The sequence below is a fragment of the Amblyomma americanum genome, chromosome 3, assembly GCF_052857255.1.
Source record: "Amblyomma americanum isolate KBUSLIRL-KWMA chromosome 3, ASM5285725v1, whole genome shotgun sequence".
Taxonomy (NCBI): Eukaryota; Metazoa; Arthropoda; class Arachnida; order Ixodida; family Ixodidae; genus Amblyomma; species Amblyomma americanum.
Window position 1 is genome coordinate 205736046 of NC_135499.1, and position 12918 is coordinate 205748963.

Genomic DNA, 12918 nt, shown 5'->3' on the forward strand with positions numbered 1-12918 from the left:
AAATGCCGCGTCTTTTTATCATGTAAAATTCCAGGAAGCAAAGAGTTGTCATATATTTTTGTAACAATACTCCTGAGAACTGCGTAGGGTCAGAGGCCTCATCAGGCTTAAAGAACATTTAATTCTGTCCCTACATAAGGCTGTGCATATTGTTTGCTGCAGAAATTAAATGAATAAGTTAAGCCCCAGAACTGACAGCGAGATCTGTCTCCGAGTTCGGCTCAACAGTAAAAAAAAAAAAAATTCCCTGTTGACTGTAACGTACGTGACTGGCAGCGGCTACAAAGGAGTATCCTTTTTTTGTTTTTCAATTAAACATATCCCCTCCCATCTCCACAGACAAGGTGAGGATTTTCGCTTTTGTATTCTCAGAAAATCCTGTTATTGTCTGCCTCTTGGGAAGACCCCTTCCACGCGATGAACTTTACTCCTTTGAGTCAAATGGCAGTACTCGCACCACAAAAGAGAATAATTACGGTCAAGTTCACGAAAGCCCGCAAATGAAAAGCACTAGAGTGCGCCACGTGTGTTTGCTTTATTTATTTATTTTGTACAGGCATAAACAAGTACCTGCAGCTCCACAAGGACAATAACGCAGAGGAAGGAGGGAGGGAGACATTTTAGAAAAGCATATGCTCTAAATGAGCTGGGCCTGGACAGAACGCACACAGCAGAGCTTACAGAAAGCCCATTTTATGCAGGGATTGGACTTAAAACGCAGCAGAGAGAAGCAAACCACAGCGAAACGAAGTCTGACTTTTGGCACGTGCCGCTTTACTTGCCAGTGCATTAAGTTTCCAAGTGCGTCCTAATTCAACACTCGTCTGTAGGTATAGCTGAGTTCCTCTTCACGGGTACGGTATTCATTTCCTTTCGCTTGAAGAGCCTAGATAGCCCCAAGTCATTAGAAAACTGCCACGAACCTTAGAAGCATGCACACAGTCGTACACGCGTCCTTACAATTTCTACCTGCGCGAATGTCCACATGTGGATAGGCACTCACTGCTAAAAACTTTCCCGCGTCGTAAGTGGCCTTTGCAGTCACTAATAGACCTTCGAGTACCTCGACTACTAATTGCTGTTGACGCGTCTTCGGGTTTCCTTTGAGATATTTACCCTAGAAGCAGTCTCATCTATGCAAACACTGCTGCAGACACACAGCAACAGGCAGAGGTTTAGGGAAAGGCACTATGAAGACGCTGCTTTACATTTTTTTTTAACACTAAAACACCATTGAAGTTGATGTTGAAGTCAAAAGTTTACTAATGCATTCAAAAAAAGTTTACAAACGTATACGCATATATTGTGTCTGTTTACCTCACGCGGTCGCCGCACTGCCGCACACAATTAAGGGCAATGGAGATATTTATCCAGAAGAACACTTCAGCCTTTGTCCGAACGTGGGATCGTGTATTGCCCAGCTTAGAGAAAAATTAAGGCCTATAAACTTTTTTAGCTATTGTCTTCAAGCTCTGATGCTATTGTAAATGCGCGAATTTCGTTTGTGTTTTTGTTCCATAAGCACAAAGTGTTAATTCCCTCCTCGTACCTGGGAAATTCTCTGCACCCAAAAAAACTCAGGCGCAACTGTAAGACTGCGGTTATTGACCACTGGCTTCGTTTTCACTGTGACCACTGGTTTTCATGCTTATAAATTCGACGTAATTTACATAAACAATATGGACGAACATCTGGCACGCTGAACAGTTTTGCCGCCGTGTGTACTACTATCACTATGCGAAAAATCTAAAGAAGTCACTAACGATGTGGTGGAATATATACTCTTTACCTCACACAGAACCCTAACAAAATAAAGTAGCGATTTTAATAGAAATCGTTAATTACCTGAGCATGTTAACATTCTCAAGCAGCTCTTCCGTATTGTTTGTTAGCTGGCAGCTACATATTGGAGCTGTAATTCTCACTGCCGTGTAATTTGAATTGGCACTAGAAAATTGTAGAATACACTCTCTTCGATTAGCGGCACTAAGCCTCCGCTTTAAGGCAGATGCAAACATCGCCATTCGCTGCACTTATTTTCCATAGCGAAGTGCTATTCGGGGCATGATTTCTTTTATGTAGTTTTCAACATTTCCTAAAGAACACTAGCGGAATATCGCTTAAAGCTTGGGAAAGAAAACAAGACAACTGCTTTCTTGGAAAGAAACTCTCTGTAGAGCGTAGCCGCTTTCAATTCTTCTACCGACTTTTTCAGTGCGATATTAAACTAAAAGTGTTTTTCAGTGAATTTGCAACAGTGAAATGCTGACAGATTTCAGAAAAATTGCACAATTTAGAAACCGAACAGCTTGATTTTGTTCTGGCCTTCAGCATTCTCGTAAGCAGATTTCAGTTTATTTTATTTGTTAGTGTATGCTTCGCACCGGTGTATCTTGTACGCGTTATAATAGCACCCTGCACATCGGTGGCTTAATTGCGCGCTCTTAATAACCGGAGCAATCCTGCAACGGGAACTCCAGTTTATAACGCGCAGTTGCCTTGAACGCAAGAACTGAAGTTGCCAAGAACTCAAGATATCAGCAATAAAAAGAAAGCTCAAAGACCAGCGGAAGTTTACGGCGGTTGTACTTCTTGTCGCCGCGAACAAACAAGCAAGCGCGGAAAGAGTCATTTACATGCGATGAAAACTCCCCTTGTCTGACGCACGCGCTCCTCAATACCGCCTTTCTCGTCATCATAAATTATTTTAAGCCTCCCGTTAGCGTCTCTCTTTTCGACGCAATTTCTCGGCGCGCTTACATTCTCCCGAGCCCGCCGCCATATTTCTCGCTTCGCGCTCTGCCACCGCGCGCGCCTGCAACGTCGGCGTAGCGTTTTTTACGGCGTTCTCGTCTACCGCGCCGCTTTTCTTCGCGTCGTCATTCCTGCCTATAGCGCGCACATAGACCCGACCGCCACGCAGAATGGCCCGAGAACAGCGGAGAGGGAAGAGCGCGCTTTTTAATGGACCATTCTTGGATGCCGCCGAGGCTGCGTTCACTTCTCGTGCGAGACAGGGAGGTGAAATAAAGAACTAAAAAGAATAAGACATCGGGGATGAGCGAGAACCGGGTAAAAAAAGTAGTGTGTGAAAATAACCCGAGGAGAGCCATTATGCGCGCATCTACTCGCCCCACTCCTCGCTAGCCGTCGCCTCCGCTGTTAGCGACCCAGTGGCGGGGCCTCCTCGGCTTCAATGGCTTCAGTGAGCCTGACGTTGTCGCTGTGTGGAAAGGGGGTTGCGTCAGCGTGAGGGAAAGGAGGAAAGGTTGGCTGGTTGCGTTCACCACATCGATAGTACGCTGTTCTTGCAACCGGAGCTCCTGCCTACCACCCGTAACCTCTCTTGAATCTCTCTCTCTCTGTGTCTCGCTGGACGATAGCTGCCGCAGACGCCGAGCAACGCCGAACAAAGCGCCGCGTCACGTGCAGATGGCTGTCGCAGCCAGGCTTGGACAGCCATTGCGGGCTGCAGCGGCGGGTTGGCTTCTTCACAGGCGAGCTCGGGGCCGTTAGCCTCTACCCGTCGTGCCTTCGGTGGTTTTGCTCCTCTTACTACGCGGTCACCGCTGGCTCCCCCATTTTTCTCCTAGCTTATTAAGCGATGTCACATACACACGCACGCACACCCGCATGTTGTGTATGTGGCTGCAGGCTGGTGCACCGAGAGGCTGCGTGTAGACAATATAGCACTCGCCCCAAGCATCGCTGTTATACAGACTTACGCCCTTCGCTGCAAGCAAGTTTTGTTTTTTGGTCGTCTTCTCCCTGGCCTTTGTATGCATTTCCCACTGCAGTAGAACTGTCCGATGCACAAATGCTGCCTTACCAGGGGCTTGCATTTGCACTTTTTGCTACCCGGCCCCATCCCACCATATCTTGTTTTTCATTGAGTGGCGTTTGAAAGAAAGCTAACCTCGGTCTCTCCCTCATTCTCGTCTTGAGCTCAGAGCTTTACTGAGGTTGCGAAGTCGAACAAGCAAGACAAGCGGTCTTAAGGGCCAGGAAGACAGTTTTCCTTGGCCGTGCCTTCTGCCTGAGTGGGAATTCTTGACGATGTTATCGATAGGGCAGTCATTGCAACGGACCGCGTTAGTACACAGACCAAGATGTCCAGGCAACGTCGTTTGAACAAATTATAAGCAATATGTGCGAAAAATCAGTGCGCAAGAAATTCTATCCTCTGACAAGCTTTCATCGCGCATATAAAGATATTTACGACTCAATAAATTCTCGTAAGCCCGAAAACATATGAAATATGTTGATTTTGCATTTGTGCACAATAAATAAATATATATATATATATATATATATATATATATATATATATATATATATATATATGTATATATATATATATATATATATATATATATATATATATATATATATATATATATATATATATATATATATATATATATATATATATATATATATATATATATATATATATGCTCATTGCTTTCAGGTCAGTGACACAGCTTCGAGAGGTAAATGTTTGCGCGTCTCCAACGCATGGCTGCCTTCGTTCGCAAAAATTAAACTTTGTCAAACCCTCGTATAAGAAACGGCGGCCACGTTTTTACCGCCTTCCGGTGAATGCTATTTCTGCTAAGCAAATTTTTGATTCCAAGCAAAAATTAAAATAAAAGCAAGATGAGCTCCGCAGTCATATTTACGCTGAGTAAACAAAACAGGCAGCGGTGAAGAACGGAAGAGCCAAAACAAACTTTCAGGGTACGGCTGACATTAATCGCGACGCTATGCACGGGCTTTATTAATCAAAGCAATAAGTCGTAGAGCAAACATCTCGTTGCACCGTAATTTGCAAAATTTAAGCTCAGACTCCGAAAAATCTGCCGGCATTTGCCAGGAACGCTAGCGTAAAGCTGTGCAAGTTATAGTTTTAACCATGCCGACTTTAAATGCCACACCAGAAGGCTCATGTGATCGCTTGGAATAACACTGAACTCATAATACGCGGCCCCAAAAATAATTTTCAAGAAACCAGCCGAGAATTTCACACCGAAAAGAGAATACGTTGCTTAGACGTTGAGAACAAAGTAATATGGACTAATCAGATATATGTAGCGCTGGGGTATGATAACAAAAATACAAAAAGCATGAAGGTTTTTCTTATGTTGTTGCTCGTAGCATCTTATCTTATTCTCTTGCCGCTGAAGAAGGGCCTCGACAGGACAATTTCCTTTCATCTGCCCTCAAGAGAACAATGTGCCCACAAAACGAATAGCAAGCTTGAACCACCTTTTGTCACGGGACACACTTTTATGCCCGTAATTTTCCATGGCATAATGAATCACATTCACGAAATTCTTTTCAGTCTCGAAATCTTTTCGTTGCCTTGTTTTTCCGCGCGTCTCACATTTCCCTGGTGTCGCTTTTTTCCGCCTTTGGACTGCGACGAAGATAAAGCGTTTCATCTTGGTTGCCATCAAGGACCTTACACGCGTTGTAACGAGCAAATGTGCTCAAATTCCTCAGTAAAAAAAACTGAAATACACTAGGGAAAAGTAAGAACTAAACATGAATGAAAGCAGCGTCAGAAGCAGCACGGCGCCGCATCTCACGCCCCTCTCCACCACGCCCCGTGCACGGCTAGGCGGCCTCCGCCCCGTGACGTTTCCCGCTCTTTCCACCGCAACAAGTTTCCCGCGCGCGCGATATTCGCTTTCCCGCCACCCGAGAGCGCGTGCAAGCAGCGTTAGCCGCTCTGGTGCGTCAGAATTTCTCGGAGTGCGCGGCAAATGCAGCAGCAGCCTCCGCCATCCTTTCACTCATTCGCTGTTCAACGCTCAAACCAAGACCTCTCTCCCCCCCTACATCACGCTCTTCTCGCCTCCTTTGCACCACCTTTTATCTTTCTTCAGTGAGTCTTGTTTTCTAATCTCCGCATTCCAAGTTTCTATGTTCACGCTCGACTTGTTCAAAATTGATTCTCGCCGCATAGGGATGCAAAGGAGAGAGCGGCGGGACTGCTCAGCGAGGAAGAATGAAGGGAGTCAGAAGAAGAGAGGGAGAAAAAAGCAAGAGAAGATATTCTAGTCCGCTACGCGGCGCTGCGGCAGAAAACTCGCAAGACGCCAGAGAGAGGCGGCAGCAAGTTGCAAAGCGAGAGCTCGCGCCGCCGCGCGCGAAGCTTCGGCGTTTCGTGCGGGTTGCAAGGGCGGGCGGTTTTCGACGAATCAGTATACGGGCCTCGCACTATAAACACGGGCTTCGCAAGGAAGTGCGCCCACGAGGGAGTCGGGTTAGAGGGTGAGGAGGATGAGCGGCGGTGCCGATGGCTGTGAGTGGCGGTAAGGAGGGGCACAGCACACCGCCGCTGCATCCCTGTGGAATGGGGACCACTTCCTTTCTTTCCCTAGCGCAATCTCCCTAGTTATTGCATTTTTCCTTTTTTCTGCCCTCTAAAGCATCGGAGGCGGCTTCTTTTTCTGTAAATAAACAAAAAGGAAGCGTAGATTAGGAGAGGGAGAAACAGTGAGAGTGGAGGTAAATGACAGAAGCAGGCGGCTCTTGAACAATGCGCGAGATGATGCGGCTCAAGGCGCAGTAAAGGTAAGAAAGAGAACACATTCTTGAAGACGGGATGGAGGGGAAGGTTCGGGAGGACGCGCCAAGCGTAGGCGAAAAAAAAAGAAATGAAAAAAAAAAACGTCGAAGGCAGCGTGAGAAAAGGGGACTCAAGAAATAGGCGCAAAAATGATAGACTGTGGAGGCGACGAAAAAACAAAGCGCGTAACGGGCGCACGGCACACAAAGAGTGTTTGCTCTAGACAAAAAAAAAATGTGAGCCGAGAAGGCGTGCTCATACGCTTGTATTCCACAACAACGCGCGGTAGCGTGACGTCGCGGCAAAGGCGCGGGTACTCTACCTTGGTCGCGGTCACCGAGCGAAAACCGCAAAAGTGCCGAGAAAAATTCAGAAAAGTGTTATATGGGCTTGGAACTGATAACGGCTGTGAACTGCACTGCACGTCGAGTTAAAAAGAAGGAGCTCTGCCCGGCACCATAGCCGTGGTGTAATAACCGAAGAAGAATAAGAAAATGCGCTCGGGAGCTCAAGAGTAAACGTGGATCGTCTCGTCATTCTTTTTTTCGTTGTTCTTTCGTTCTTTTTTTTTTTGCTCTGCGTCGTTGAATGAGGCCGAGCGTGATAAAGTTTTCGGTCTAGCTCCGGAAGTTGTAACCGCTGGCAGCATGCGCTTCATACCTTGCGTGCATGTTTTTTTTTTGTTCAAAGTATATGTCGAGAGAACGCCCAGCTTTTGCTTGTTTCTATATTTACTTCCTTGCCAAGTTAGGCTTCTCGAACCGCTTACTTTGCACGCAGTTCATCTTAGAAGAACATGCAAATGCTGGCGTCCAGGTTAACATCCCCGATAAATATTCTTCCTGTCAGCGCTCATGAAAGGCAATTCAATGTCGGTGTTTGGAATAAAGAATAAAACAGAAAAAAAACAGGAATTGTAATAATTTTTGCGAGCTTTCTGAATACATTTCTTGGCAGGAAAAAAAATTTCAATAAACCCTCTTGTTCATTCGTGTCAGGTACAATAAGATAGGATATTAGAATTGCTGGTTTAAATTTCTACATTTTCAGTTGCTGAGAAAAAGTTGTGAGAAAACAGCACAGTACAAAGAGATAACAAGGGGATCAAATTAGCATTGACTAGGCTATGCAAATACGGTTCTCCAGAAGATGTAGTAATCTTGTCGGAAAAGCGAATGGTGACTTGTCAGAAAACGCATGTACTCCTGAAATATTATCCCAGTTTCCTACGAAGTTCGTAGGCTCGCATACTGCTCTGACTACACTCACAGTTAATAATAATTGTTTTTTTGAGGAAAGGAAATGGCGCAATATCTGTCTCATTTATCGTTCTACACCTGAACCGCGCCGTAAGGGAAGGGAGAAAGGAGGGAGTGAAAGAAGAAAGGAAGAAGAGGTGCCTGAGTGGAGGGCTCCGGAATAATTTCGATCACCTGGGGATCTTTAACGTGCACTGACATCGCACAACACACGGGCGCCTTAGCGTTTTTCCTCCATAAAAACACAGCCGCCGCGGTCGGGTTTGAACCCGGGAACTCCGGATCAGTTACTGATACACTCACAGTTACCTGTTTACGAATATGCGAGAGGAAAAATTGTTTACTATTTAATAAAGTTGAGCACTGTTAAGAGGTTCCAGTTAGTTTTTCTTAGCCTGATATGGAATGATACATCTTTATAATCAACATGGCTTTAAGTTTTGTAAGAAAAAAATACATTCACAAAAGCTAACTGAAATTATTACAAAAAAACGCGTTTTTTAAGCATATATGTACTCCGATTCGCTGATATCTTGGCCTAAATTAAGAAGAGTAAACCGACTCTGGCTAAGCATACGACACTGAGAACAGAAAACCGATAACCTCTTAGTGTAACGGAATCGATTTTAAGTCAAAGCAAAGGCGGCAAGGGACGGGGTAAAATCGTGTATTTCGGCTAACTAAGTTTCCAAGGAGTAAAAAATGACACAGACGCACCCTCTGCAGTTTCGGCGCCAAAAAAAAAAGTATAGATTTCCACTGGCCACACCTTTCACACCCTACTTTCAACCTAAGCAGCTTCAAATGCCGGAATAAGAACAATTTCAAATGTTTGGTGCTGTCTCAAGAAAGCTTCCAAGTATGAAGTCTATATATACTAAGCATGTGTTATTGCCAGTAGCCTGACGGTGTGAAAGAACTCGCACGAGTTGTCTAAACCAATCAGACATAACCAAGCAAAACTGGTTGATTCCGCCTACTCCCTGATCTCTATTCTCGAGCCGAGGAAGGCCGACCGGCAGTTGTTCTCTTTTGTTCTGTTCTGTAGTGCACAACAAAGAAAGATGCCGAGAAACGGCAAAAAAATACGAATAAAAACAAACTCCCGAGAAGCTGGGCCAGAGTCATTTTGGTCTTCCTCTATCCACCTCTGCCCTTCCAGCAAGCGCGGAATGTCCCTACACGTGTGTCTCCCATCCGCACCGCTTACACTCTTAAAGCACTCGCGTGGGACTCATTTACACAATGGCTGCGCGCAGGCCGACCGACCCCTCTCCTTTTTTTTTTTTTGGGCGCCAGATACGCAAACAGCCCGCGGTCTTCTGTCCGGGGACTCGCCAAGGCGCGCCGCTGACGACCCCCCATTTTCACGCAGTTCCCGCACTAGCGAGCACCCCCAGAAAAAGAGAACGGCCAGCTGGCCAGTTCACGTCTTTCGCGTCCTTCTTCTGCAGCTCTGCTGATCTTCGTCTGCGCGAGCACGCCCTTGTTCGCTCGCTTTGAGCACTGCTTTCTTTTCATTGGTTCCTTCCTCTCCTAAATTACAAAAGAAACAAAAATTGATTCAATCGGCCTTTGCGAAGGTCGATAACATAATGGCGGGTGGTAGTAGTAGCAGTAGTAGCTAAAGTATATAGCAGCTACAGTAGTAGTAGCTGCAATAGTATTAGTAGTAACAGTACTAATGATTACAGTTATGACAGCAGTAAATCGCAGCTTAAGCTTAGTTTATGAGGATTTAACGTCCCAAAGCGACTCAGGCTATGAAGGACGTCGTAGTGAAGGGCTCCGGTAGTTTTTACCGCGTAGGGTTCTTTAACGTGCACTGACTTTGCACGGTATACGCCTCAGCTTAAAGGTACAGCGAGAATAACTCCTTCTCAGCAAAAATCAGTTCTGCAAGTATTTCTGGATGTACGTGATGTCCGTCAGGCAACAAAAACGCTTTTATTGGTGACAAAATTGCATTGAAAAAGTTTCCAGTCACTCGATTCAAACTGGTGACGTCTGCATCGAGACAAACCCAGTGATCACCGTTGCGAAGTGAAATGCGTAATCGCCTGGGCTCTGGGATGCGCGACAACAAAACAGTGTCGGCGCACGGTTTACTTGTGAAATCAGCCGGTGATGGAGACATCTGTATTTCATTCCCTGGCCGACTAGTGCTTATAAAAGCTCCATTTTCGTCGTTGCTAGCTTTTATTTAGCTCGAGAGCGGAAATTTATCAGTACAGGTCAACTTTATTTTGTCTCGAGTTCTCTTTAAATCAACTTCGCAAGGCACGAGTTTAGAAAATGGCTGCACAGTGTTAACACCGTAAACTGTACTTGCACAAGCTTTACCTATCCTACGGGATTGAGAACTAATTCCAGAAATATCATTAAAACTTGTAAGTTGCAAATGAATTATGTTCTAAGGAGGATTGATCGCGCCCACGGGCTTAATAAAAGCATATTTGTACAATGCATATTGCGATGAATTTCGCGTAGATAAATTCATCCCTCTAAAACATCGGCACCACATCTACTGACGAATACGTACAAAGCAGAAGAAAAGGGGGCTGTGTGATAAAGGGATAGTTATCGCACTGAAGTACGCCGCAGAAAGCAAACAACAGAAAATTCTGAAATATAAGAGTAGTAGCACCTTGTTCAGTATTTCTATGCACCCTCGGTGCCTCACGAAGCAACATCATTAGAACAAACAACGCTTGGGACAGGGCTATAAAACTGGCACAGCGAAATAATTCTAAAAGAAAGGCGCGGCAAGCGCGACCGCACCGCGAACATATTGCGAGTCGGTACATGCGAAGCACCGCCACGCTGCAGCAGGGAAACGAGATACAAAATGGCACATTTCATTCCCTTGGACTTATAAATCCAATCACCGCAACTAAGGCAAAAAGGAACGCAAATATCAAATGTAAAGCGAGTAAGCAAAGGTGTTTACCTGACTCAAATAACGGAAAAGGCAGTGGCCGCAGCAGCCGCATCAAAAACGTGCATTGAGCGGAACACGGAACGCAGGAAGAAGGGAAAGCAGCGTGACGATGAATACTGTCCTTATGGGGCCGTCAGCGCCGGGCGCGCCTTACACCTTTCCAAAAGCGACAGCGACATTAGGCCAACGTTGTCTTCGTTGGCGCCGTCCTCACACCTAAGATGAGGACGAGCAGGGAGATAAATTTCAAGATTTGTGCTTACTTTTTTGTTTAGTGTTGTTTCTGCTTTCTTGTCCAGCATCCCGTCGGCGCCATTTGTGAAGCTCGAGCGCGCTCGCCTCCGCACCCGCGCTATTCAGGCGCTGGAAGGTGTGCTTGGTCGCGAGCGTAGGCGCTGGTGGGGGTGGAGCGTAAACAGTTGTTTGTCATCCTTAACTCCCCGGCGCGCGCTCTCGCGATCATGGCCGGCGGCGGCTTCGCTCTGGAATTCGAGCCCGCTGACGTGACCCCGCAGGCTCCCCGACTCTCGCGAGGCTGTCCAGCCTCGCGTATAGCGTCCTGCTCTGTTTACCGCTTTAATACTCGCGCTTGTGTGCTTCTTCCTTACGGCGGCTCTTTATAAAGTGACGCTGACGTCGTAATTCACGAGCCTTTCGCGCGGCGCGCTAAAATTAGGCTGGTCGTCGCCGCCGCGGTTGCGGATGCGCCTGTCTTTGACTTTCTTGGCTCGCGCGTTCCTGATTTTGCGCCGTCAGCGGGCACTGCTGTTTTGTTTTTTCTTATATTGTAAACAAGGGGTTGATGCTTTCATCCGAGCTTCGTTGCGACGACGCCAGCTTGCGAGACGGACGCGCATTGCGCTAGAAACATCTTCTTGTTTTTTCAGTACGGGCTGTATAGAACAGCATAGCAAGAGAAATGTCTTAGGCAGTGCTGTTGCGAAAAAGTACGGATATTTGCTGCGTCGCTAACTTTGCACATACATGGAAGCAAAGGGAAAGAAGATATATACGTGTACAAGACAGAGGACAATGCACGAATTCTTTGAAAGGCAATACCCTTATAACAGCGTGCATATCTCCAATCTTATGTAGTTCATAGTTTACGTGTTTATTTGTTTCGACAAGATTTATAGAGCCCAATAACCTGTCAGGAGGTTCATGCCTATCTGAATTTCGTCACGCCTGCTCGTAAGACGTTGTACTAACTTTTCTTTGTCACACGAAAGAGCGCTGATCTGTTACAGGCTCCAAGTATTCCACACAAGAGTTGCGATAGTGGCAGTTCTTTTGAATGTATTGATGTTTACGAGCGCCAAACTAGACCGACTCCAGTCCTTCTGCAATCCCCTAGGTCTTGTTGTAAAATGGCAATTTTAATTGCAGGAACCCATATTTGGAAAAAAAAGAAAAAACAACCCTCATGTTTAGAAAAACTGTGAGTGGCAGTGTGAGTGGCAGTGTGGAGAATTGACGTTGCCATTAGCTTCTGCGCCATCAACTGCGGAATTAAATCTGGTTGCATTACTTGAGTTGCGACGTGGTTGGGTTAAGTCGACGTTAACTACGAGAGATGCTAGCGAAATTTTCAGGCTTTTCACATCTAGATAAGCAAGCAATTGTTGATTCTAATCTCATATATAACGTCAAGTGCAGAGGTATAGCGGGGTGAAGCTCACCCGAAAGTACATTCGGATGTGCGTCGCTGTTGTCCTTTATATTTTCAGTTAACCGAAAAACATCAACGTGTAGATGTCAAGCAAGGCCAACACTCCGTTGACAGGGAGGTTCAGAAAAATAAATGGGAAAAAATCCTGCCGACGTATGCAGTATATACTTCAGCGATAACTGCGATGAAAACCTGTTTCTTACGATCATTTGCCCAATAATAGCCGCATTGGTCTTTATATACTCTTGCGTCAAGCTAATAACGCTTGATTGAAAGAAAGAAGCAAAAAATCGCTCTATCATTAATGGAATTAAGCACTCAGAAAAATGAATTAAAAATATACGGTGTCTTCATATGATAAGATAATTTTTTCTCGGTTTTTGTAGCTTAGAGGGTGACCTGCGAAACGTGAATACGGCATTATGAAATAGAGAAAAGTTATTAAGATAGGACTGCACTGTTATAAGACTGC

General features: G+C 45.5%; 1 protein-coding gene across 1 annotated transcript in view; it reads left to right on the forward strand.

Annotated features, from left to right (window-relative positions):
* LOC144123598 (zwei Ig domain protein zig-8-like) overlaps window positions 1-12918 on the forward strand; it is a 192247-nt gene that overhangs the window by 101374 nt on the left and 77955 nt on the right. The gene's annotated exons all lie outside the window — the stretch shown is intronic.